Source organism: Apodemus sylvaticus, chromosome 13 (assembly GCF_947179515.1).
Source record: "Apodemus sylvaticus chromosome 13, mApoSyl1.1, whole genome shotgun sequence".
NCBI lineage: Eukaryota > Metazoa > Chordata > Mammalia > Rodentia > Muridae > Apodemus > Apodemus sylvaticus.
In genome coordinates, this window is record NC_067484.1 from 66,498,339 (window position 1) to 66,521,040 (window position 22,702).

General features: G+C 41.6%; 1 protein-coding gene across 1 annotated transcript in view; it reads left to right on the plus strand.

The window, feature by feature from the left end:
- Positions 1-977: 977 nt before the first annotated feature.
- Nr3c1 (nuclear receptor subfamily 3 group C member 1) overlaps positions 978-22,702 on the plus strand; it is a 122,744-nt gene continuing 101,019 nt past the window's right edge. The window contains exon 1 of the mRNA XM_052201378.1: positions 978-1,776. The gene's annotated coding sequence lies outside the window, so the exon portion shown is untranslated. The remainder of the gene's footprint in view (positions 1,777-22,702) is intronic.

Below are 22,702 nucleotides of genomic sequence, written 5' to 3' on the forward strand. Positions count from 1 at the left end.
ATAGAGTCTGTTTTCTTAAAGTCCGAATCTTCTATTCTTACTAACTTGCAAATGGTCTCCATCTCTCAAGCAACCATCTCCACTTGATCCAGATAGCTTTTTATTTCATGGTAAACTCTTGAGAACAATTGCACACAAACCAGAAAATGGTCCTCGCCATCATGGAAACAATTCAACCCAGCAGTAGTTGCTTCGTTTCCACCTGCTACTGCAGCAAGGCCTTTCTGGAGAGTTCCCAGAGAGGCTTGATGCAAAGCATTGTTTTCTTTTTTTTTTAACAGCTCTGCCATCTAATCAGCCTAGAGAATGATCTAGAAACCAGTCTGTCTGAAGGATTTAGAATTTGGTGTAGCTGGAGAGACTGAAGGCAAGATCACTGGCTCAGCTCTGTGGGCCCAGGCCACTGCACACTGCTGTGGTGGCATGGCGTTTGCTCTTACTGTTTTGGCCACGTAAGACATCACTCACTGTTCAAATGTTTCAGATGTGCTTAAAATGACACACCCGTTCCCAACCCAAATGGTGAGTAGGGCCCTGAACTAACTTGGGCCTTAGGTCAGAGGCAACAAAGGGCACGCTAATGTTTTCTCCGTTTTCAAGTTGACAAGTTAAAGTGTCCACCCTTCGATAGATTCTTTTCAGGCAGATGAGGAAGGACCAGTTAAAAGTCGTGTGTAAAATCAAAGCAAAAATTTAACTGGCACCTGCTTGATGACTGAAAATTATCATCCATGGTAAAACTGTCTGAAGTCATTTTCATTTCCTTCCACCAAGCGTGCAGATTGTGGGGCTTGCTCTAACTCTTCTCTCCTCCCTCCCCCTCCCCCTCCCCTCTCTCTTTCTGTGTCTCCCACCCACCCTCCCCCTCTCTCTCTCTCCTTTTTGGTTCCTTCTTGCTCTTTTTAGGGCCTGCACAGACCCACGGGTAGCCGCTGATCACTTTCACTTCTGCTGAGGAAATTCCAGCATGCTTCTCTCAACTCTCAACGGTAGAGCGAAAGAGAAAACAGATGTTCTGATAGCAAATGGTCAGACCTTGGAGGGTTAGCAGTATTCTCAGGACCAGTGGGACCTAAAATATCTATGAGTCTGAGGCGCACTGGGGTGTCAATGGGAGGGGCGGTGAACAGAAACTAAGGCAAGGCAAAAGGAGGTGGGTGGACGTCTGTGTGTTCTCTATTCTACTGATCCCTCTTGAGCATAATGCAGCACCTGACTCCAACCCTCTTGTGATGGTTTCTATTTGGATCTGACTTGGGGCACTATCTGCTGAATCAGTATCTCTGAACAGAACCAAGAAATTCACCCCAAAGAGGAGTCACTGTATTAGTCAGGGTCTCTGAACAAAGTTAGAACCAAGAAACAGAATCCTCTAGTCTGAAATGGTCTCTGGCATGAAATTCTCTGCTTTGTACTCAAAGGAAAGAAGGTGCCAGTAGGAGCTTGCTTATCAAACGTGGTGCGAATCTAACTGCTTCTAGAAAAAGCTGCCTGCGTCGCATTGAAGCCAGAGTTGGTTCTTTGCTCTGAGAGTGAGCGGTTAGGCCAGTGGAGGGGCTGGCTTCCGTGACAACTGGTGCAGGGACAGGTGCAGTGTGGGTCCCACAGATATGAACTCTGATAAATGGTGCACGAGCGTCTACTCTGTGCGAGAATGGAGAGGAGAGCAGCCCAGTTCCCACCCTCCCGGGGTTCCCACCACAGCCTGATCATCTGCAGCCTTCTTAGCCAGGAAGATGGTTCAGGTCCCGCTTCGGTAGAGTGTCTGGGAGGAAGGTAAGTGGTACTTTGATTCCCATTCTATGGCTGGGTAAATGTGGGTTCCAACGATATTAGATGAGGGTCACACAGAGGTCAGAGCATCTGAAAAAAAATTATCACAAGATTTTTGATGTGCGCTCAACAGTTTAAACTGAGAAGTGAATAAGACTTTTTGTGTGTGTGGGCTTATCTAAAGAGAAAAGCGCTCCTCTGAAGATCTCAGTTTCATTTATTCAGCAAGTATGCAATGAGTGCTACCATAGGCAATGGAAACAGCAAACAAAATAAGGACTGGTGAGGTGTGTGTGTGTGTGTGTGTGTGTGTGTGTGTGTGTGTGTGTGTGTATCTGTGTATGTCTGTGTCTGAAACCAAAACATAGCAGAGGACTAGAAAGGAATAGGGTGCCTTGTGTACGGAGTCAACTATTGAGCAGAGCTCTGAATAAAGGCGCAGACTGTGTGGTTTTCTAGGGACCCCAAAAGAACATCAAGTGCCAGGCTGTGAGATGGGCAGGGCAGAGATGAGCTACAGGGACCAGAGACAGCTGGGAGAGGGGCAGCCCTGGCTGTGGCACCAGGAGAGGGAGGGTATCATTGATGGTTTTATGTCTAGGCCCACTTAGGGTGTCATGGGCTCTCCCTGGCTGGAGGCAAGGCTTAGTGTCTGCATATGAGCATGCAAGCAGAAGAGCTATCTAGCTGATCTTGGCATCTGAGGGAGAGGTGGACGGGGGCTCTTTTGTTTTGTTTCAACTTGTTCTAAAGTTTGTTACCGTTATCCCTTTCTCCCTTCCTGGCACTGGAAAATGGTGAAAAAAACTACTAGTCACATATGGTGAAATGTAATCACAAAGTAGTAGACTGCTTTTTTTTTTTTTTCATGTCAGTTCAAACCACCTTCCTGATATCTGAGATGACTCTTCCTAGTGGTGACCTATTTAACATGGGGCTGTAAAACAGCACTCAATCAAATAGATGTATGCCCTAAAATGTGTTTGTGTAGTTGAATTAGCTCATAGAAATTACGGTTCACTGGATTTTATTGATCCCCCTTTCTAGAACTTGTAGTAATTCATTCTGCTTCCTTAGGCCCATTGTAAATAAGATTTCCCCTCTCCATTGTACCAAGTAATGAATACATTATTAAAAATTATAACGATATAAGAATCTATAAAGTATGCTTGGGCCCATTTTGGTAAATCCCTTTGATACCTATTTTAAAAAAAATAATTTTTCATGGTTCTATGCATCTCTTGACATCCTCAAGCATTTCCATCAAATGGCAGAGGTCTGGTAACAGAGAGAGTGAATGCCAAGAGATTGAACGAGGGATGAAGGGAGACAAACAGAGTTTCCAATCAGACCATTTAGCTGATCTTTAAGTCCATGATTGGATATTTGTTATCCTGGGATGTCTGTTGTAGGCAAAGGCCATGTCTTCCTCAGGCGTGGCTTTATATGGCCAATCCAAGATAAGATGGCATTTATATTTCCTGCAGTTGACCAGCTACTGTCTAAGAGATGGGCCCACAAGGATTTCCCGTCTTCCAGGTGTCTGCTATTTCAGCAGTGATGGCTCCCCTCTGCCTCCCTCCAAAAGATGCGTTGAATGAGACTATGAGCTTGAGGCCAAATGATTTGAGACTTATTAATAATGGCATGAGTCATTTGTGCTGCCTTTGACATATATTATTAACAGATTCCAGGAAGTTCCCTTGTCTCCCCTCCATGGCCTTTCACAATTAGCTTTTCTACTAAAACATAGTGAACCCAAGGCCTCCTGTGACCAAAACTGAATCCAGCTACTGTAAGTTGTTCGTCATCTTTAGTGAATTTATGTACCACACGGCTGCCATTCTAGCTCACGTGGGAGAAAGGAAAGACTAAATATGCATGAGAGGCCGTAGCTGAGGGATGGCAGACACAGAGGATCCCCAGAGCAGGTGCCTCCATACATGGTAAACACTAGATTGTGGTATTTCTTGACTCTAAGAAAAAATGAAGTCCTTTGAAGGCAGACCCTTGGAATTGTTATAGCTAGTAGCCACAGAAGTGAAATTGCTTAAAGAAAAGCATTGAGCCCCTGGAGCATCATATGCTTTTAATAACCTCTGGCCAGAGTTGTTTAAATAATCTCTTCCAAAACACCTCACACTTCACCAGTTATGTGTGTCCCTGCTTCACCCCAGCCTTTAATAAATTCTTTTCTCTTAAGTATTTCTGGAAATGCCCAGGGGTGCTGAACATGTGGCTAGAAATAATTCTGAAGTCAAAGCAGGGATCCCTGGGTCCAGGCTCATGTGCTCCCACTAAGACAGCATGTCTGTCCCCATTTCTGTTGCCACCACAGTCACTGCTACCAGGAAGTCAGTAGGACCTGAGCTGATGAATTCAGAATTCCTGCTGAATGCTACATTAGAGCGTCTCATCACCTTCCGGCTAAGCAGAGTAAGATAGAGCACATGATGCTGCCCTCGGGAGGCAGGCACACTCAATCTCAGGTGCCCTGGTGGCTCTCAGCAGATCTCCCTCAGATGTTCCCATCGCTATCCATGGACTGTGGCCAGACTCCCGTGTTCTCCTCCACTCTGTTTTTGCTGCTACCATTCCTGCCTCAGGGACAGCTAATCTATTACTCAAAGCTAAGTGTCATTTCTAGAAGCCACTCTAAGCAACCCACTGAAAAGCTGTGTGAACCCAGTGCCACTATCTCATATAACCTATCATTCTTCCAAATCGTGCACACCCACCCTCTCTCAAGGCTGCAGAGTCAACCCTTTCTCAAGGGCTCCCAGCATAGCTAGTTCCAGACTGCTAGTCTCAGTCTGCAGACGGTCACCCTGCTGTTGGCCTTTCTTACTGGAATTGCCCTGCCAGTTTGTGTCTGTTCCGTGGTGTGCTCCTTCCCAGCAGTCCTCCATCTGGGAGCACCCCAGTTTTACCTAGAATGATTTGCAGTGTGTCAGGGAAGAGCATTTCAGTCCTTCTCTGGAGAGTCCTAAGCCCTATTGGACCTGTCTCTCTTTCTGTCTCTTTGTCTCTCTGTCTCTCTGTCTCTCTGTCTCTCTGTCTCTGTCTCACACACAAATAAATATTAATATATAAATAAATGAATAAATAAATAAATATTTAAATTATGTCAAAAGTGGGGACATCTTGTTAGTAGTTGGATATAAAGGCTCAAATCCAACCAGAGTAGACCCTTACTGAAGATGCAAACCCCAACAGATTGTACACTAACATCTTGCCCTAAAAGCATGTGTCCAAATCTGTGCTGGCTGCCATTACACCACAGACCAGGGCCTTAAAAAACATATTTCTCTGACACTGTTCTCTGATCCCAATCTGAGTTCAGGCTGTAACCTACAGATGTGGAAGAGGCTGCAGATACTTAGGCTATAGCAATGTGCATCATGAAAACTTTCTTTTTAGAGAGGTAATATATTACTGAAAAAAGAAAGATTGCTTGAGTTTGGGATTTGAAAATATGTCTGAGTAACAAAGGGAGACCTTCTCAGGAGGGGGGAGGAAGAGGAATCAAGAGAGGGGAAAGAAGGAAGGCAGAAGAGAAGAAGTAGAGACCTAAAGTTAGATTGGGAGAAGGTTAAAAAAAAAAGTAAAGACAAATGTAGAGGAAAATAACAATCCACCATCATCCCTCCTATAGTTAAAATGTTATGTTTTCTATAAATTTATTTACTATAAATTAACACAGAACAGGAAACAGAACATAATATAAAAGTGTAAAAATCACAAACATACCTAAAAGAAAGTTGGCTCTATTGTGTGTGTGTATGTGTAAGTACATACATACAAATACACATGTATTAATCAGGGATCTCCAGAGTCACAGAATGTATGGGCAGACTCTATATAGGAAGGAATTTGTTGATGACTTACAGTCTGTAGTTCAACTCCCCAACAGTTGTAAATGGAAGTCCAAGGATCTAGCAGTTGCTCAGTCCCACAAGGCAGGCAGGTGAAAAAGAGAGTGCGAATCTTCATTCTTCCAATGTTTTTACGAAGGTCTCCAGCAGAAGGTGTGGCCCAGACTAAAGGTGTGTGCCACCACACCTGAATCTGGGACTTGCTTCATTCCAGATGACCTTGAACTCAGAGATCTCCCTGTCTTAATCTTGTGGGGTTCATAGCCACTCTACCTCAAAATTTGCATGCCAAGATGCAGGTCAGAAACTTGTATCTCCCAGCCTCCAGATTAAGATCACTGGTGAGCCTTCCAATTATGGATTATAGTTAATTCTAGACAAAGTCAAGTTGACAATCAGGAATAGCCACTACAGCACATACTCATAATTTCTCTGTGAGGATAAGATAGACTTAACTGCCCTTTAGTGAGATAAAAGTGAGTTTGTCTCCAATGTTTAGTAGTAGTAGTAGTGGTGGTGGTGGTGGTGGCGGTGGTGGTGGTGGTAATATACTTCCTTTTCTTCCCTTAAGACATATTTCTCAGTAGAATGTCTTTCTTAGAGAATGTCTGTATGTGATTGACAGATATGATACATGTGCAGTCTAGGACATCCACAATAGACAATGTACTCTGATTTAACACTCAGGAGGTTCCAGCATCATGGATGCTCCATTACAAAGAAGTTGCACATGGTTCCATTTCACCTCTGTCTGTAATAGGAAGAGTGAAGGGAGACACAACACCTCGCAAATGTTTCCATGACACTGGCAAACTTTTCATGCCTCAGTTTATTAGACTAGAAAATGAAGATTCTCTCGCCTATTTAATAAACTGTAAACTGCTACCCAAGGATGGGGCATTAGCTTAACCATATGATGGAGGTCCATTACTAAGGCAAATTAATCAGTGCTATGTGTCAGAATTGCTGATTAATCCTAGAACTACCCTCATTCTTCATGACTAGACATCTTGGACAAATGACATCACTTCTCTTTTCCTTAGTTTCCTAGTCTATGATGTAGATAAAAGTGCTCCCCTCCTCAGCAAGCATTAGACAGGACAGTGTGAGTAGCATGTGCCACTGCAATTATTACTATTCCTTATGATTAGGAAGTGGATTGGGTACAACATCAGATGGCTGAGACATTGGCTTCCCACTGCCCGTTCTCTGAGAACTATGGTAGGAGAATGTCTGCAGCATGTAGGTATAAGAGCACTCAAAAGTCTCCTTAGCCAAAATGCCAAATCAAAGTAGTCAGTGTTTGGCAAAATGTGTGCCCCAAAATCACAAGCCCCGCAGGAGTGTATTCCAAACATCTTTGGTAGTCATGGGAGTGTGATAGTCAAGATGGTTAGGGAATTGAAGGTTTCGATGCACACACCCTTACATACACTCCTCCACACACACCCCTACACACAGACCCCTACACACACATATCCCTCCACTCATACCCCTCCACTCATACCCCTACACACATACCACTACACACATACTCTTACACACATACCCCTACACACATACCCGCTACATACATACCCCTACACACATACCACTACACACATACCCTTACACACATACCCCTACACACATACCCCTATACACATACCACTACACACATACCCTTACACACCAACATCACTTTTATTTTACAGCAAAATTCTTAGCTGATGAACAAAGCCATTCCTTCTTGGACCCTCAACCAGACCTCATTTCCTGGGTTTCATTAAATGTTACCATGTGCTCACGTTGTAGGCCATATGGTTTCTGTCTGTATGGCCTAGCCCTGCCATTCCAGTGTGAAGGCAGCCACCTGAGATGCATAAACTATGAGTGTGCTATGTCCCAATAAAACTTTAAAATCTTGGCTGTGGCTTGCCAACTCCTGTGTGAGAGTACGTAAGCCAAGGGTTGCACAGTGAAGCTGAAAGACAGACAGGAGCCAATCAGGAGGCATCGTGGGATCAGAGCACCTCTTCAGTTTTAACCCCAGAGCCTGAAGAAGTCTGGGGAGCATTTTTAGAAAGGAGTGTGACTCAGTGTCAAAAACTCAGCTCTGAAGACCCAACCTGCTGCTTTCACTCACCACTTGGCCACTTTTTGTCCCTTGCTGTGTGGAATCCCCTCCTAAAGTTCATGAGCTACCAGCCTGCAGGAGATTCACAAGGTGACATTTGTCACTTTGGTGAACTTGGCTGAGGTTTTCATCCACAACTTAGCAGACTAAGAGCCCCAATCTGTGAGCATACTGTTCTTGGCCTCTGCCAGACATATACTCCAAATTCAAGTGACTCCACCCTACACTAAAAGCCAAACTTAATAATTCACTCTTTAATTTATTTTATAATTAGTGGGTGGGGCTTTATTATGACACTTCATAAATAGATAGATAGATATGTATAGCATTGTACTTTGCTCAAGTAATTTTCTATGAAAAACACAGATGCCAAATGGGAATAGTCTGTTTTCTCATCTGTAGCATAATGTCCTTAGAAAAACAATAAAAGCAACTATGGTGGCTAATGCTTATTATTATTTGTAGTGCCTTGCACATTGTAAATCAATCTATGCAATTACTTTGTTTAAACCTTTAAATAAGTTTATTAAGTCAAAGCTATGGCCACGTCCTATTCATAATTAAACAAAGAGACTATATAGCTTCAGAACTCAAAGCTACTGAATGGTTGAAATAAGAACTGGACTCATATGGTATAAACCAGAGTCTAGAATTTAACCAGTATAACATAGCAGCTTATAAGAAAACATTCAAGCAGCAGGGGATGTGGGGAGAAGGCAGGTGATTCCCTTTCTAATGTTTTGAGGGCATAGCCTGATACATCCACCTCTGCTGTGAATGGAATGCCTGCAGATCACTGGCTCATAGCATCCTTTAGTTAAAATGCCATTCACTGCCGGATTGACCATAGCTTTCTCACTGGCAGAGCCATTCCCAGACAGCTGGGTATGAAGCTCTGTGGTAGAGGATATGTACAGCCAGCATGCACAAGGCTCTGCATTCCAACCAAGCACTACATAGGAACAAAAAGAGGAATTCCCAAATTCTATAATGTCCCATCTGGTGCTGGAAGGTAACTAGAATCATGCAGTGTGCGGTCATTTACGTTTGTCTCGACTTAGACCAGTAGTTCTCAACCTTCCTAATGCTGTGACCCTTTAATACAGTTCCTCATGTGTGGTGACCCCAACCATGAAATTATTTTCGTTGCTACCTCATAAGTGTAAATTTGCTATAGTTATGAATTCTAGGGTAAATATGTGATATGCAGGACATCTGATATGTGATATGTAAAAGGGTAGATAGTTCGGCTCCTAAAGGGGTTGAGACCTACAGGTTGAAAACCGCTGACTTAGCACTATGTGTTAAAGGCCTGCCCTGGTCAGCACAGCATCGCTTGTTGTGGATCTAGAGTATCTTGGTAGATGAACCACATTTGTTTTCTCATTCACCACCTGGAAGACATTTAATTTATAACCATTTGACTAAAAGGAAGACTGTCATTGGGAGCATTCAAGTATAATGTTTTGTTTAGAAATGTATAACTACACTCAAAAAACTTCCTTTTTATATTTTTCTTTTTTTCTTTAGAAATTTTACACATGATTCCTGTAGGTACATCATTCCCACCCCTCCTTCTCTCCCTACCAACTCTCTCCAGCATTCCCCACTCTCACTCAAATTCATGACTTCTTAATTACTATTACATATATGCATGATCACACACATACACACACACATACACACTATGCTGGCTGGTCTTATGTCAACTTGACACAAGCTAGAATTATCTGAAAGCAGGAAAACTCAATCGAGAAAACGACTCCATGTGATCCAGCAGTAAGGCATTTTTTAAATTAGTGATTGCTGAGGGAGGGGCCAGCGCATTGTGGGTGGTGCTCTCCCTGAGAAAGCAGACTGAGCAAGCCATGGGGAGCAAGCCAGCAAGCAGCACCCCTCCATGGCCTCTCATCAGCTCCTGCCTCCAGCTTCCTGTCCCGACTTCCTTCAGATGAACACTGATATGGAAGCCAATTCGCTTTTTGGTCACAGCATTCCATGATGGCAATAGAACCCCTAAGGCACTTACATACAAAGTTTTATTGAGTTCACTTAGTTTTCTTTGTATGTTTGTGTGTTTAGGGCTGATCACTTATGATTAGATAACCCACCAGTAGCCTGGTCCTGGAAGAGATCAATTCTTCCTCTCACAGTAGCCATTGATGGCCTGTAGCTGTTCAGCTAGAGGTGGGGACATGCGAGAGTTCTTCCATCCATGCTGACAGGTCAGCTAATATTTGTCATTGTGAAGATCTTGTTTGAACAACCATATTGTTGAGATTTTAAGGATGCAGCTTTCCTGTCATGTATGAAAGATGATATCTCACAGCAGACATCCTGATCTCCTTGGATTTTATAATCTTTTAACCTCCTTCATCTATGGCGTTCCCTGAGCTTTCAGGTAGGGACTTTGTTATAGATGTGCCAATGGGTTATGTTGTAAATGTAGCAATGGGTTGTATTATTATACATGTACCAATAGGGTATGTTTTTGAAACACCAATGGGTTATGTTATAGATGTATCAATTGGGTATGTCATAGATGTACTAATGTTATAGATGTACCAATTGAGATTGACAACCCATGATCAGTTGTTCTTTGTAATTTGACCAGGTTTAGATTTCTGTAATGCTCTCCATTTGCTGCAAAAGTAGGGATTTTTAATGAATGGTGAGAGCTATACTTATTGTGGATATAAAAATATGTATTTGCAATGCAGTTAGAAATTACAACAGCTAAAGAAAGACGAAGAAGTAGATCATCATACTCTAGGGTTTATGACCTCACCAGCTATGGGTAGTTAGACAGGTTTATAATACCAGACATGAATTCCCTCCCACTGAGCAGGCATTGAGTCCTATTAGACAGTTGTTGGTTACCCCAACATATAAATGACCCTATTGTTCCCTTGGGGATATCTGGCCATTGTTGTGGTTGGTACCCTTTGCATCTAGGTAGAACTATTAATTGTTCTCATCTTGGAAGCTTGCATAGCACCTTCTGATACTATGAGAGCTAGTCCTCAAGAAAGAGGTTTCCAGGTCAGATCCAACTCAATTCCTCCAAGTCCTGTCTATGAAGCATATGTGTCTTTAGTAGTAGTACCTTACCTTCTAGTTCTGGGAGGCAACCAAGGGCAATGGTACTAACCCATACTGTTCTAGAGTTTCTCAAACTCTTCTTAAGATCATATAGTAACTCTATGTTTAATATTTTGAGGGAACTCCACCATGTGTTCCATGAGACTGAGCCATTTTGGAACTCTATTATAACCGTGGGAAAGTTCACCAACACATTATATTCCTTTTCTAAAAATATGCCTAGCCTAATGGTTATAGAGTAATATCTCTTGTATTCAGAGCTAATAAGGTTACACATTCTTTAATAGTTTCATATGTTTATTGTTTTGTTTCCTTTAGGGAACTCTATGCAAGCCATTTGCTGTCATTTTATTATTGAGTAGCAACAAGAGTTCCAGTTCTTTATATATAATAGATCCAGGCTGTATCAGATATATGATTTGCAATAGTTCCCTCATCCTGTTGGCCAACATTTTGTTTTCTTCATGATATCTTTTGAAATAGCAAATATTTTTAATTTTGATGAAATTTAGTTTGGCTATTCCTTTGTTTGCCTGAGTTTTGAAATCAGCTCTAACCATTATATGATCCAAGATCAAAGAGACTTGCCCATTTGTTTTCCCCTAAGAATTTTATAATTTCACCTGTTCACTTAAGTCTGCAACTTACTTTAGGTTTACTTTTGAATATTTTATTTTCCATGTGTTGGTCCAATTATCCTAGCACTGTTTGTTGAGAAAAACTGTATGTCTTAGCATTTTTATCATAAATCAGTTGATCCTAGACATATGTTTCTGGACTCTTAATTCTGTTGTATCATCTAAATGCCTATTTTGATCTGTGTAGCTTTGTAGTAAGTTTTAAAGTTGGCCAGTGTGAGTTCTCCAATTTTTCTCTGTAAAAATTATTTTATTGTTTTGATTTAATAAAACCTTAAGTCAACAAGTAAAAAATGAAGCTGCAACTTAATACAAGAAGGCAATGTTAAGAAGACACAGGGACCTCCTCTTGATATGTAGTGATTTATTTTGTGGAATAGGTTAGTTTCCTCTCCCTTCTAGCTCTGAAAGCCAATGTAGCTTCTCTTTCAGAGACATCTTGCACATGAGGATGGGACAAGAGACAGTTAAATACTTGGTCACACATCTAGTGAATAGCTTCTGAAGCCTGGTTTCTCAGGCGTGTTCTTAGACAGTAAATCACACTATCTCAGATAAAGATTCCTGGACCCTGTCCTTAGGCTGGAGGGTTGAGCGGGGCTTGGATAGCTGGACTTTAAACCAACTCTCAGGTGATTTGAATGGAAATCAGTGTTTAAGGGACAGTCATGCCAAGGAGCAGAAAAGTTAAAGCAAAGGGGGGAAGATCGAAGGTCTGGGGATGGTGGCACACTTGAGGAGAAATGAGAGGGACAGGAAGAGAAGACTGTACTGGTGAAGGGAAGGGGGGAAGGCAAACACAACCTATTGGCAGCAAGGCAGGACTAACTGGCCATCAGTGACCACTTCAGCTCCCTACTGTCCTCCCTTTTTGGCCTCACCTGGAATCATGTCACCTGCCCTGAAGAAACATGATATTAGACTAGTTAATATCTCCTATATACTCCTATATATACTCCTATAGTTTAGGAGAAGATGGGAGTCCTATGGGTAAGTCAATGATCCCTCAAAGCAAACAAGAAAGACTCAAGAGTGACAGCTGACAGTGTTCTGTGTCAGGACTGTGCATACTAATCCCATCTTCCAACAACCCCAGGGATATAAAATATGTATACAGGCCAAACATTTGTTGACATGAAATCATAAAGAAAATATTAATTCTCTGTATACACATACTTTTGGAATTTATTAAAGTAAGCATATTTGCACACCAATAAGATGAGTGTGCTTGTTTTTACATAAATAATTCAACCTTAGCTGAATATTTGATACTGTCGCTACAGAGCATCTTCAATTTTCAGAGGTGATCAATATTTGGATTTTAAAATCATCAGTGCTGGGAGCACCACTTTTCATAAACATGTAACACAAAGTATGTTTAGCACCACTTCAGAAATTGTTAGAAATTCTGTTCCAATCCCAAGCTGAATCTCACTGGATACTTGATGTGAAATTCAAGCAAACAGTGCAAATGGCAAGCTTAAAAACTAAATATACAGAATATGACCCAAAATTAGACTAATTGGATCTTTACATGCTGAGACATTTTGGTAGGGAAATAGTAAAAGTCTTTGTTCTATTTAGAAGATTATATTTCTAGAAGAGAAAACTTTGATAATAAAGGCAACCTGATGTATCGTGCACCATAGTCTCAAATCCTTACACGTGTGTCTCAGGTAGTATTGTTGGCCCCATGTGTGGTGTGTTCAGAAGCAAGGCTTTGGTGACGTAATGAGACACAGTGTGGCCAGGTGCCAGCATGCTGCATGGATTCACTGCAAACTTGATTTTGAGGTTTTGGTCTTCAAGCATTCAGAAATCTTTCACTGTCGCTGAATTTTCAGGGCCTTCCATTCAGTTATGGGACTGCATATAGGACTGTGATACAGTTTGGGAAGCTCAGCTGTAAGCACCCCAGAGAGGGGAACTGACTGGATCCTGACCCCTGACCTTGCATGTCTGAGTCAGGCACTCTGTTTTCCCCATCTTCCCAGTCAAGGGACCAGAGGCACTCCAAAGGGTGAGAAACTTGTAAAGGTCACAGAGCAACAAGTTAACAGAAGTAGACTCAAACCCAGGCAGTCTCACCCCAGAGCCAGCTGCTTAACCACTGTGCTGTTTCTAGAAGAGACGAGACTTATTGATGCTGCGACTTAGAAACGGTAGTTGAAGCTAATTCTCATCAAGAGACACAAGCATAGACACCATGAGTTTTCCTGACCCAGCTCTGGCAGAAGCATTAGGAAAACTTGAGGAGCTCAAAGTAAGCAGGCTCCTTCCTCCCTAAAGCTGGCCATTTGCATCTCTGTGGTGAAGGCTGTCAAAACTTTTCTACTTCTAAATGAAAAATGAGCTCAAACAATGGGCAAGTGAATGCCTTTGAGGGTGAATATAGTTAAAAGTTATCATATAGCAGGGAGAAGTTCCTTGTTAGAGCACTGACTTTGCATTTACAAGGGCCTGAGTTCAATTCCAGCAATATATGTCTATATATTGTGTATATGTGTGTGTATGTGTGTGTGTGTGTGTGTGTATACACACACACATTTTATCCTGTTATCCATATGTTAAAAATTATGATTCTTCCTGGGGTAGAGAGATGGCTTGGTGGATGAGAATGCATGCTTTTGGAGCACGGGGATCTGAGGTTGAGTTGGGCATGGCCACATGCTCCCTCCTGTACCTCAGCACTGTGGATGACAGAGGCAAGGGGATCGATCCTTGAGACTTGCTAAATGCTGTGTTAGCTCCAAGTTCAGTGAGATTCTGTCTCAAAGGAATGATGTCAATAGTGATAGAGTAGCAAATGTGGTCTCTCCAGGCATTTGCATAGGTGCCCACACTCACCCACACACTTACACATGCAAGGCACACACACAATTCCATTCTTTTGAGAAGACTATTTGAATAACTATACCAAAAATTCTAGAAAACTTTCATTTCCAAAGGAAATGATAAGATGGGTAAAATGCCCAAAGGAAATGCATTTGCAGGTAAATGTGGACACATTGTTGATGGCTCTTGTTTCTTGATGATTGTTGGAAAATAAGCAGTGAACGGGTTATTTTCAGGGCAGGGCTTAACCTCAGCACTGGCTGGCACTTGCATAATTCCTCACTGTAATGGACCACCCTGTGCACTGTGGGACACTTAGCAGCATCCCTGCTGTATTAGTCACTTTTCTGTCTCCACGATGAAATTCCATGACAGACTACAAGCAACTTGGAAAGGAAAGGGTTTACATTCAGGACAACTGAGGGAAGTCAGGGCAGGAACTCAAGGCATGACCTTGGAGGCAGGAAGTGAAGCAGGGGCCACAAAGGCGTGCTACATGCTGACTTGGTTCTCCCCTTTCCCTCTGCTTTCTCATACAACCCAAGGCCTCCTCCTGAGATTGGCACTATTCACAGTGAGCGACCCCCCCCCACACACACACACACACAAAACAATCACTTGCTAAGAAAATGCCCCCACAGGTTTGCCTATAGGCGAATCTTGTTAAAGTATTTTCTCGATTGTGGTTCCCTCTTCTCAGATAACTCTGTGTCAATCTGGGAGGGGGGTGGCATACAATCAGCAAGCACTTTTCTGCTGAGTCACCTTCCACTTTTCTGCTAAGTCATCTCATACTTTTCTGCTGACTCATCCATGCCTCTCTGCTGAATCATCTTGCTGGTCATTTTTTTTCTTTCTATTTTCTTTTTAAACTCACACTGCTTCAAAGTCCTTTGGTGTTATTAAAAGTATTTTTTAAGAACTAATGAAATAGTTCCATTGTTACGAGTTCTTGCAGAGGATTCAGATTCAGTTACCAGAATCCACATGGCCACTCTGAACTGCCAGTAACTTCAGTTTCAGGGAATCTAGCACTATCTTCTCTGTGAGTACTTGCACAACACAGTCACAGAGATACAAGTAAGTACACACACACACACACACACAATCTTTAAATATAACAAAGTGTGCTACCAAGATATAAATATGTCCTTGTACATAAATGAAGACAACAGGTCTGGTGAAAGCAAACTGGTAATAATTCTATTGTTACTTTAACAAGTTATTGCTAAGTATCCTGCTAACATCAGCGTACATAATCTCATTGACTGGTCACAACAGCCTGAACGAGAATAAGGACCTTACGCCTGTTATAACTGACAAGGAAGCTGAGGTAACTAGGTGAAGGTCCTACTCTGAGGAATGTGGGAAGCCTGGTTCCTTCTTGCTTTCCTCTCATCCAAGCCAGCTCTGTGGGAAATATTCTGCCTCTCCACATGAGCTTTCCTTCCGTTAGCTTCAGACTGCGGTTGCCCCTCTCCATCTAGTAGGGAATGGTTATCTCATCATTGTCCTCTGTCTTCCCCTCCCACCCAAGGGGTCCTATCACAGCTGTCTTTATTAGCTCCTCATCTCCTTGTTTCTCCGACTATTCTATTCTGAGATGGTCTCAAGAAGACGAATGTACTTTACTTATCTTCATCTTTAGTGCCTTCATGGAGGCAAATGGAAGGAAGTCATGGGATGCTCACCAAAGCTTTGCAGCCAGTAGTAGGAAAAGGGGCATCATTACAGTTGGTTCCTTGTACCAATGAGTTCTGAATCTGTGGACTCAACTAAACGTGCACCAAGGAAAATAATGGTGACTAGGAGCACAAGGTAAAGTGCTTGCTTCCTTGTGCTTAGGAAACACCAGTTTAACCCCTTAGAACCCATGTCAAAAAATCTGAGCATGAGCCTATAATCCCAGCTAGAGAGACAACACCAACCTAGCTGAATCAGCCAATTCCATGTTCAGTGGGAAACCCTTTCTCAAAAACATAAAAGGAAGACACTCAATGTTGACTTCTAGATTCCACACACATGAGCATGTGTACACATACACACAAATATACACATGCACACACATGTATACATACACTCATACCTGCACAAACTTGTACACACATATACAGATATATACATACACAAACATATATATGCACAAAGAAAAAAACAGTGCCAAGCATATATATTGTTTTGTTGTTATTCCCTAAGCAGTGTCTTATTACAATCATATAGTGTTCCCACTGAGTTTCATAGTAGTACTTTATGGAAAGGACTTAAACATTGCTTTGTTTGGGGATCCAGAGAAAGCCCTGGGGCCCATCTCCTATGGATGCAGAAGGGCAAGCATACCTCTAGATGGGTGAAGGGCAATGAGGAGAGAAAGACCAGAGACCTAAGCAGAAGAGAACGGTCAACCAGCACAAGGAGGAAACATGACTTAGGATCATGCAGTTGAGGGAAGAGGCAGAAGAAGCACAGAGCCTTGACTTCATATCCACTGCAGTGTCCGCCCGGCTGTACAAACATGGACCTTGCAGTTAAAGCCTCTGAGGTCACTGATAAAAGCAAACAAGTGAATTTGTGGATTAAAACATCACCAACAATATACTCATACTAGGTAAACATTGATGTCTGAAGATATAGCACTGTGTATCATGCGTAAACCATTTGATGAGGAGTTAGAAAGGGTTTTTGTTGGTCATTTTAGGCCTTTAGCAAGTCAGCTAGACTCCAGACAAATCATTTCATTCTCTGTGCTTTTACTTTTTTTAGCTGTAACATTTTGACCAACTTGTGTTTGTGTGTGTGTGTGTGTCTAAATATCTGTCTTTATTTGATCATGCTCAGGTGGCTGGTGAAATCTACAGTCTTGGTAGGTTTCATAATGATCAAACTGCATAGAAATGTAATGTGTATAGCTTGTAGAGTTACAGGACCCTATGGTCGTGATAGACTTGGGAAATCATGTAGGGAAAATTAAAATTCCCAGTCAATGTCTGGCTTTCTTTTACAGACTCTTCAGCAGGTGCTCAATAGCCCATGATATGAAGAGGGCGGGCTCAGTGTTAAGGAAGCTGATGTCAAGCACATGTGTGCTGATCTAAGATGTGTGGTGCTGGCCATCGCACATTTGTAGTAGTAACAGTGGCTTTACTCCATGTTGCTCAGTGCCATCAGCTGCTAAAGGCTTTGTAGGGAATATCTTATTTATTCTGTTACAAGTATCTTTTAAGGCAAATATTCTTGCTACATATATTTCTCAGATAAAGAAACAAAAGACACAAAGAAGTTAAACGATTTGCAAAGGATACATGTCTACTAGGATACATAGTCTGAAGTCTTCAAATTGAGTTGGCGCTGTTCATAAGTGAATAAATATTGAATGATTATAACTACCTATACCATATGCTTCTGTTACAGATATAAGGAAATGTAAAGTTTATGTAAATAAAATATGAATGTTGTTTGCATTGAGATTGCAGATAGACTTAAACTATGGTATTGATTTTCATATCAGTGGAGATTTCAGGCTTTGGGTTGATGTAAACAAGTGCTATTGTTTTATTATATAATTCCAGTAGATCAAATGTACAGATAAAGTGTAAGTTAATATATTATCAAGTCCTCTGTAAACAAAGCAATAAAACATAATCCTGGAATGACACACACAAAAGAATAATAACTTCAGGCTTTTACACTGAAGTTAAAGAATCCATTGGCATAGATCACCATGGTTTTGTTTCTCCTTTTTCACTTGAAACATGCCCCAATGGAGGAGTATGATTTCTTTTTAAAAGTGAAACTTTGAGGGATACCTGGGTTCTTTCCAGCATCTGGCAATTATAAATAGGGCTGCTATGAACATAGTAGAGCATGTATCCTTATTACATGGTTGGGAGTCTTCTGGGTATATGCCCAGGAGTGGTATAGCAGGATCTTCTGGAAGTGAGGTGCCCAGTTTTCGGAGGAACCGCCAGACTGATTTCCAGAGTGGTTGTACCAATTTGCAGCCCCACCAGCAGTGGAGGAGTGTTCCTCTTTCTCCACACCCTCTCCAACACCTGCTGTCTCCTGAATTTTTAATCTTAGCCATTCTGACTGGTGTAAGGTGAAATCTTAGGGTTGTTTTGATTTGCATTTCTACACAATGGAGTACTATTCAGCCACTAGAAACAATGAATTCATGAAATTCTTAGGCAAATGGATGGAGCTAGAGAATATCATACTAAGTGAGATAACCCAGACTCAAAAGGTGAATCATGGTATGCACTCACTAATAAGTGGATATTAACCTAGAAAACTGGAATACCCAAAACATAATCCACACATCAAATGAGGTACAAGAAGAAAGGAGGAGTGGCCCCTGGTTCTGGAAAGACTCAGTGAAGCAGTATTTGGCAAAACCAGAATGGGGAAGTGGGAAGGGGTGGGTGGGAAAACAGGGGGAGAGAAGGGGGCTTACGGGAATTTCAGGGAGTGGGGGGCTAGAAAAGGGGAAACCATTTGAAATGTAAATAAATTATATCGAATAAAAAAAAATAAATGAGGTCCAAAAAGAAAAAAAAAAAAAAGTGAAACTTTGAGGCAAATGTAACCGGAATCAGAAAATTAACTTCAGAATGAAAGCTCCCCATATATCTATGTTCTAAATAAAGGAGTTTACCCATTTCACCCCATTAATCATTAAGGGGGAAACTCTATACAACCCGAGGTCATCTTAGATGCCCAGTAACCTTGGCCTGCCTCCTTGCTCTAGGGAGAGTGGAATGCTTGTGTTCTACACCATTGGTTCTGCAAACAGCGCTTGTTTAGAGGTAAAAAGTCAGACCTAACTCCAGTTGGCTAGAGTAAAACAAAACTTGCTTTAAGGAAGAAAAAGAGAAGAATAAAGAGGAAGGCAAATGGGAGAAAATAAAGGGGGAAGCATGATTGTTCCTTATTGAAGTATGTGACTTTCACTCATGTCCAGAGATATCTAGACTTGGTATACAGATATTCAAACTAGATAATGAAGAGCCTATCATCTCCCAGATTTCCCTTTCTTCTCTCTCTCTCTCTCTCTCTTTTTTCATTTTTATTTTTATTTATTTATTTTTTTTATTTACATTGCAAATGATTTCCCCTTTTCTGGGTCCCCACTCCCCGCAAGTCCCATAAGCCCTCTTCCGTCCCCCTATTCTTCCATCCACCCCTTCCCACTTCCCTGTTCTGGAATTTCCCTATGGTGCCTCTAAGTGGGAGCCTCCAGCTATTCCAAGTTTGCATTCCCTTTTGGTTTCATTTTTGTTTCACATTTTTTTAAAGATAAATTTCTAAGCAGTTCTAGAAGGCCTAGAATAAGGACTCATCTGCCTCCTACCTATCTCTGCACTAATGTCCCGAGAAGCCAAGTCTGTCCTCCTCACCTGGTGAACGATGGTTATGTTACCTCCAGCACATGGACTGAAGTTATGATGCTTTACGATGAAGATTTTGGATCCAGTACCATGTGGACAGTAGAGCAACTCTGTCCCTTCAGGTGGCAATGACCCCCAGGGCAGGTTAAAGTTTGCTCAGCAGAACCATTATGCTGTTCTTAAACGATGCCTGTGAGTTTCTTTTCCAAATTCAACAAGCCAATTTTCTGGAATTTATTTTTAATGTAAGGATGGATTTAGCAAAGGCATGACCAAAACAGATACAAGGCTGTTCAGGCAGAGCTGCTTCTTTATAACCATTCATAGCTCTATTAACTAGATTTTTTCAAGAGTATCCAAAGGAAGATCTGGGTAACAAAACAAAATAAAACAAAATAAAAAAAGCTGGACTGTTCAAGCTTTTCCATAAGTGTGGCACATTGGGTACTTACTCACTGCATGAGCCAGGTACTAGTTATTTACTACAAAACTACTTGCATAATGATCTAAAAGTATAAATACAATCTATACATCTGATTACGGCTTGCAATACTGGAAACTAGGAAATAATTTAAATATGCAGTAATAATGCATTGTAGCACACTGTGCCACAATTACCTAGAAATATTGACATAAAACCCCAAGACATTTAAGCAAGTTAAAAAATGGATGCAATAAAACCTTACTTTTCTTTAAGAGAAAAACAGGTTAACCAGGTAAACATTCTTGCTAGGCAAGCCTCGTGAACTGAGTTCAATACCCCTATTCTACCCATATAAATATGGGAAAGAACCATTTCACAGAATTGTACATATATACCCTCATGCATATGCGCACGCACTCGCGCACGTGCGCACACACATACATCCCTCTATCAGGGCACATATGCCTACACTTAAATATACATTATACATGCATATATACACAAAATATTTTTAATTACTACTAAACTGTGGGGGTACATATGTATGAACCCATGACCAGACAGAAGTCTTAAGGAAGTACTAGTTGCACACTAATTACACCTGTAAATTGGGACTAGAGAGGGGAACAAATTTATGTATCATTCTCTTCTACATGTCTGGGTTCTTTTTTTTTTCCTTTTCTTTTTTATTACTTTATTTATTTACATTCCAAATATTGCCCCTATTTTCGTTCCCCCTTCCAGGGTTCTTCACCTTCCCTCCCCTTTGCCTCTGAGACGGTCTTCGGTGTTCTTCCACTCATCCCACCACACCCCACACCCCAGTATCTCCTTTCCCTGGGGCATCCAGTCCCTACAGTATCAGGCTCATCCTATCCCACTGAGTCCAGACAAGGCAGTCCTTTGCAGCGCATTCTGGGGGCCACAGATCAGCACAAATATGCTCTTTTGTTGATGGCTTACTCCCTGGGAGCTCTGAGAAGTCTAGGTTAGTTGATTCTGTCGTCGTCGTTCTTCCTATAGGTTTGCTATCCCCTTCAGATCCTTCAATCCTCCTCCTAACTCTTTCACAGGGTTCCTTGACCTCAGTCCAGTGGTTGGCTGTTAAGTATCTGCATCTGTCTCAGTCAGCTGCTGGTAGAGCCTCTCAGAGGACAGCCATGCTAGGCTCCTCTCTGCAACCACAACATGGCCTCAGTATTTGTGTCAGGGTTTGGTGTCCAGCCATAGGATGGATCCCAAGTTAGGCCAGTCACTGGATGGCCTTTCCTTCAGTCTCTGCTCCATTTTTGTCCCTGCATTTCTTTTAGACAGGAACAATTCTGGGTCAGAATCGTTCAACATCCTTAGTCATCAGGGAATGTGCATCAAAATGATACTGAGATTCTACTTCACAGCAGTCAGAATGGCTAAGATCAAAAGATCAGATGACAGCGCATGGTGGCAAGGACGTAGAGAAAGCAGAACTCTCCTTCAATGCTGGTGGGATTACAAACCGGTACAACCACTCTGGAAATGAAATTTTTGGAATTTCCTTAATAGTTTCATTCATTTATAATATGAATTCTATTACATTCTAATCACACCCACTGCTTACTCTTTTAAAACCTCTTCCCATGCTCATCTCCTCCCCTCTCTCAACCCCAGTGTATTTTCATGTTTTTTTGTTCTGCGACTGTCTTTACTTAGTGACCCATTAGACTTAACCAGGACTTTTCAAGTGGGCATGGGTATGGAGCTATCAACTAGGACCCAGTAGTACTTTTCAGTCACCCTTAGTTCCCTCGGGTGGATCATGGCCCCTTGAATCTTTCATGTCTGGGTTCTTTTAATAAGTTTGTATCATTTAATAGTACATATTACCTTAAATTTTTTTAAAGACAGAAATGGCATCTAAAGTGACAGCTCCTCCATCTAATTGCCACAAACACGAAGGTCGTCACTTTGTTTAGGCACCCGCCATCTGCATTTTAGAATGTTTTTTGACAGTTGTTACTTTCGTAACTCACACCATCAACCCCACTCTCCATTTCCTCCACAGATTAAGTCTATGAAGAGCTTACAAGAGAAAAGATGTTGTACATCATTTGTAATAAAAATACCAACTTATAAAGCAGATATGGATCTACTAATACAGCAGCCAGAACAGAAGAGCTATTCAGTCACCTATCTTATCTCCTCACACATATATTCTCCTACCATTTCCAGAGGGTATTTGAGCCATTTCATAATAAAAATAATTTAAAGGTAGATAAGTGATGATAGATATAGACAGACAGACAGACAGACAGATAGATAGACAGACAGAGTTACAGATACATCTTATATAAATAATCTTGAAGGAGAAATATAGCTGAGTCCCTACCCACTGATCACAGAGGCTCTTGGTCTGATGAACAGAAATACGTGTGATGAACTCACACTGAGAGGTAAAATAGAAAAGGAAAATTAGGGCCAAAGAAGGAAGAATAAAAATATGCTGGACATCATTCAATAACTATTTGCTGATGATAATTATAGGGATGGAAAACCCATCAAGCCTATGGAGCTAAAAT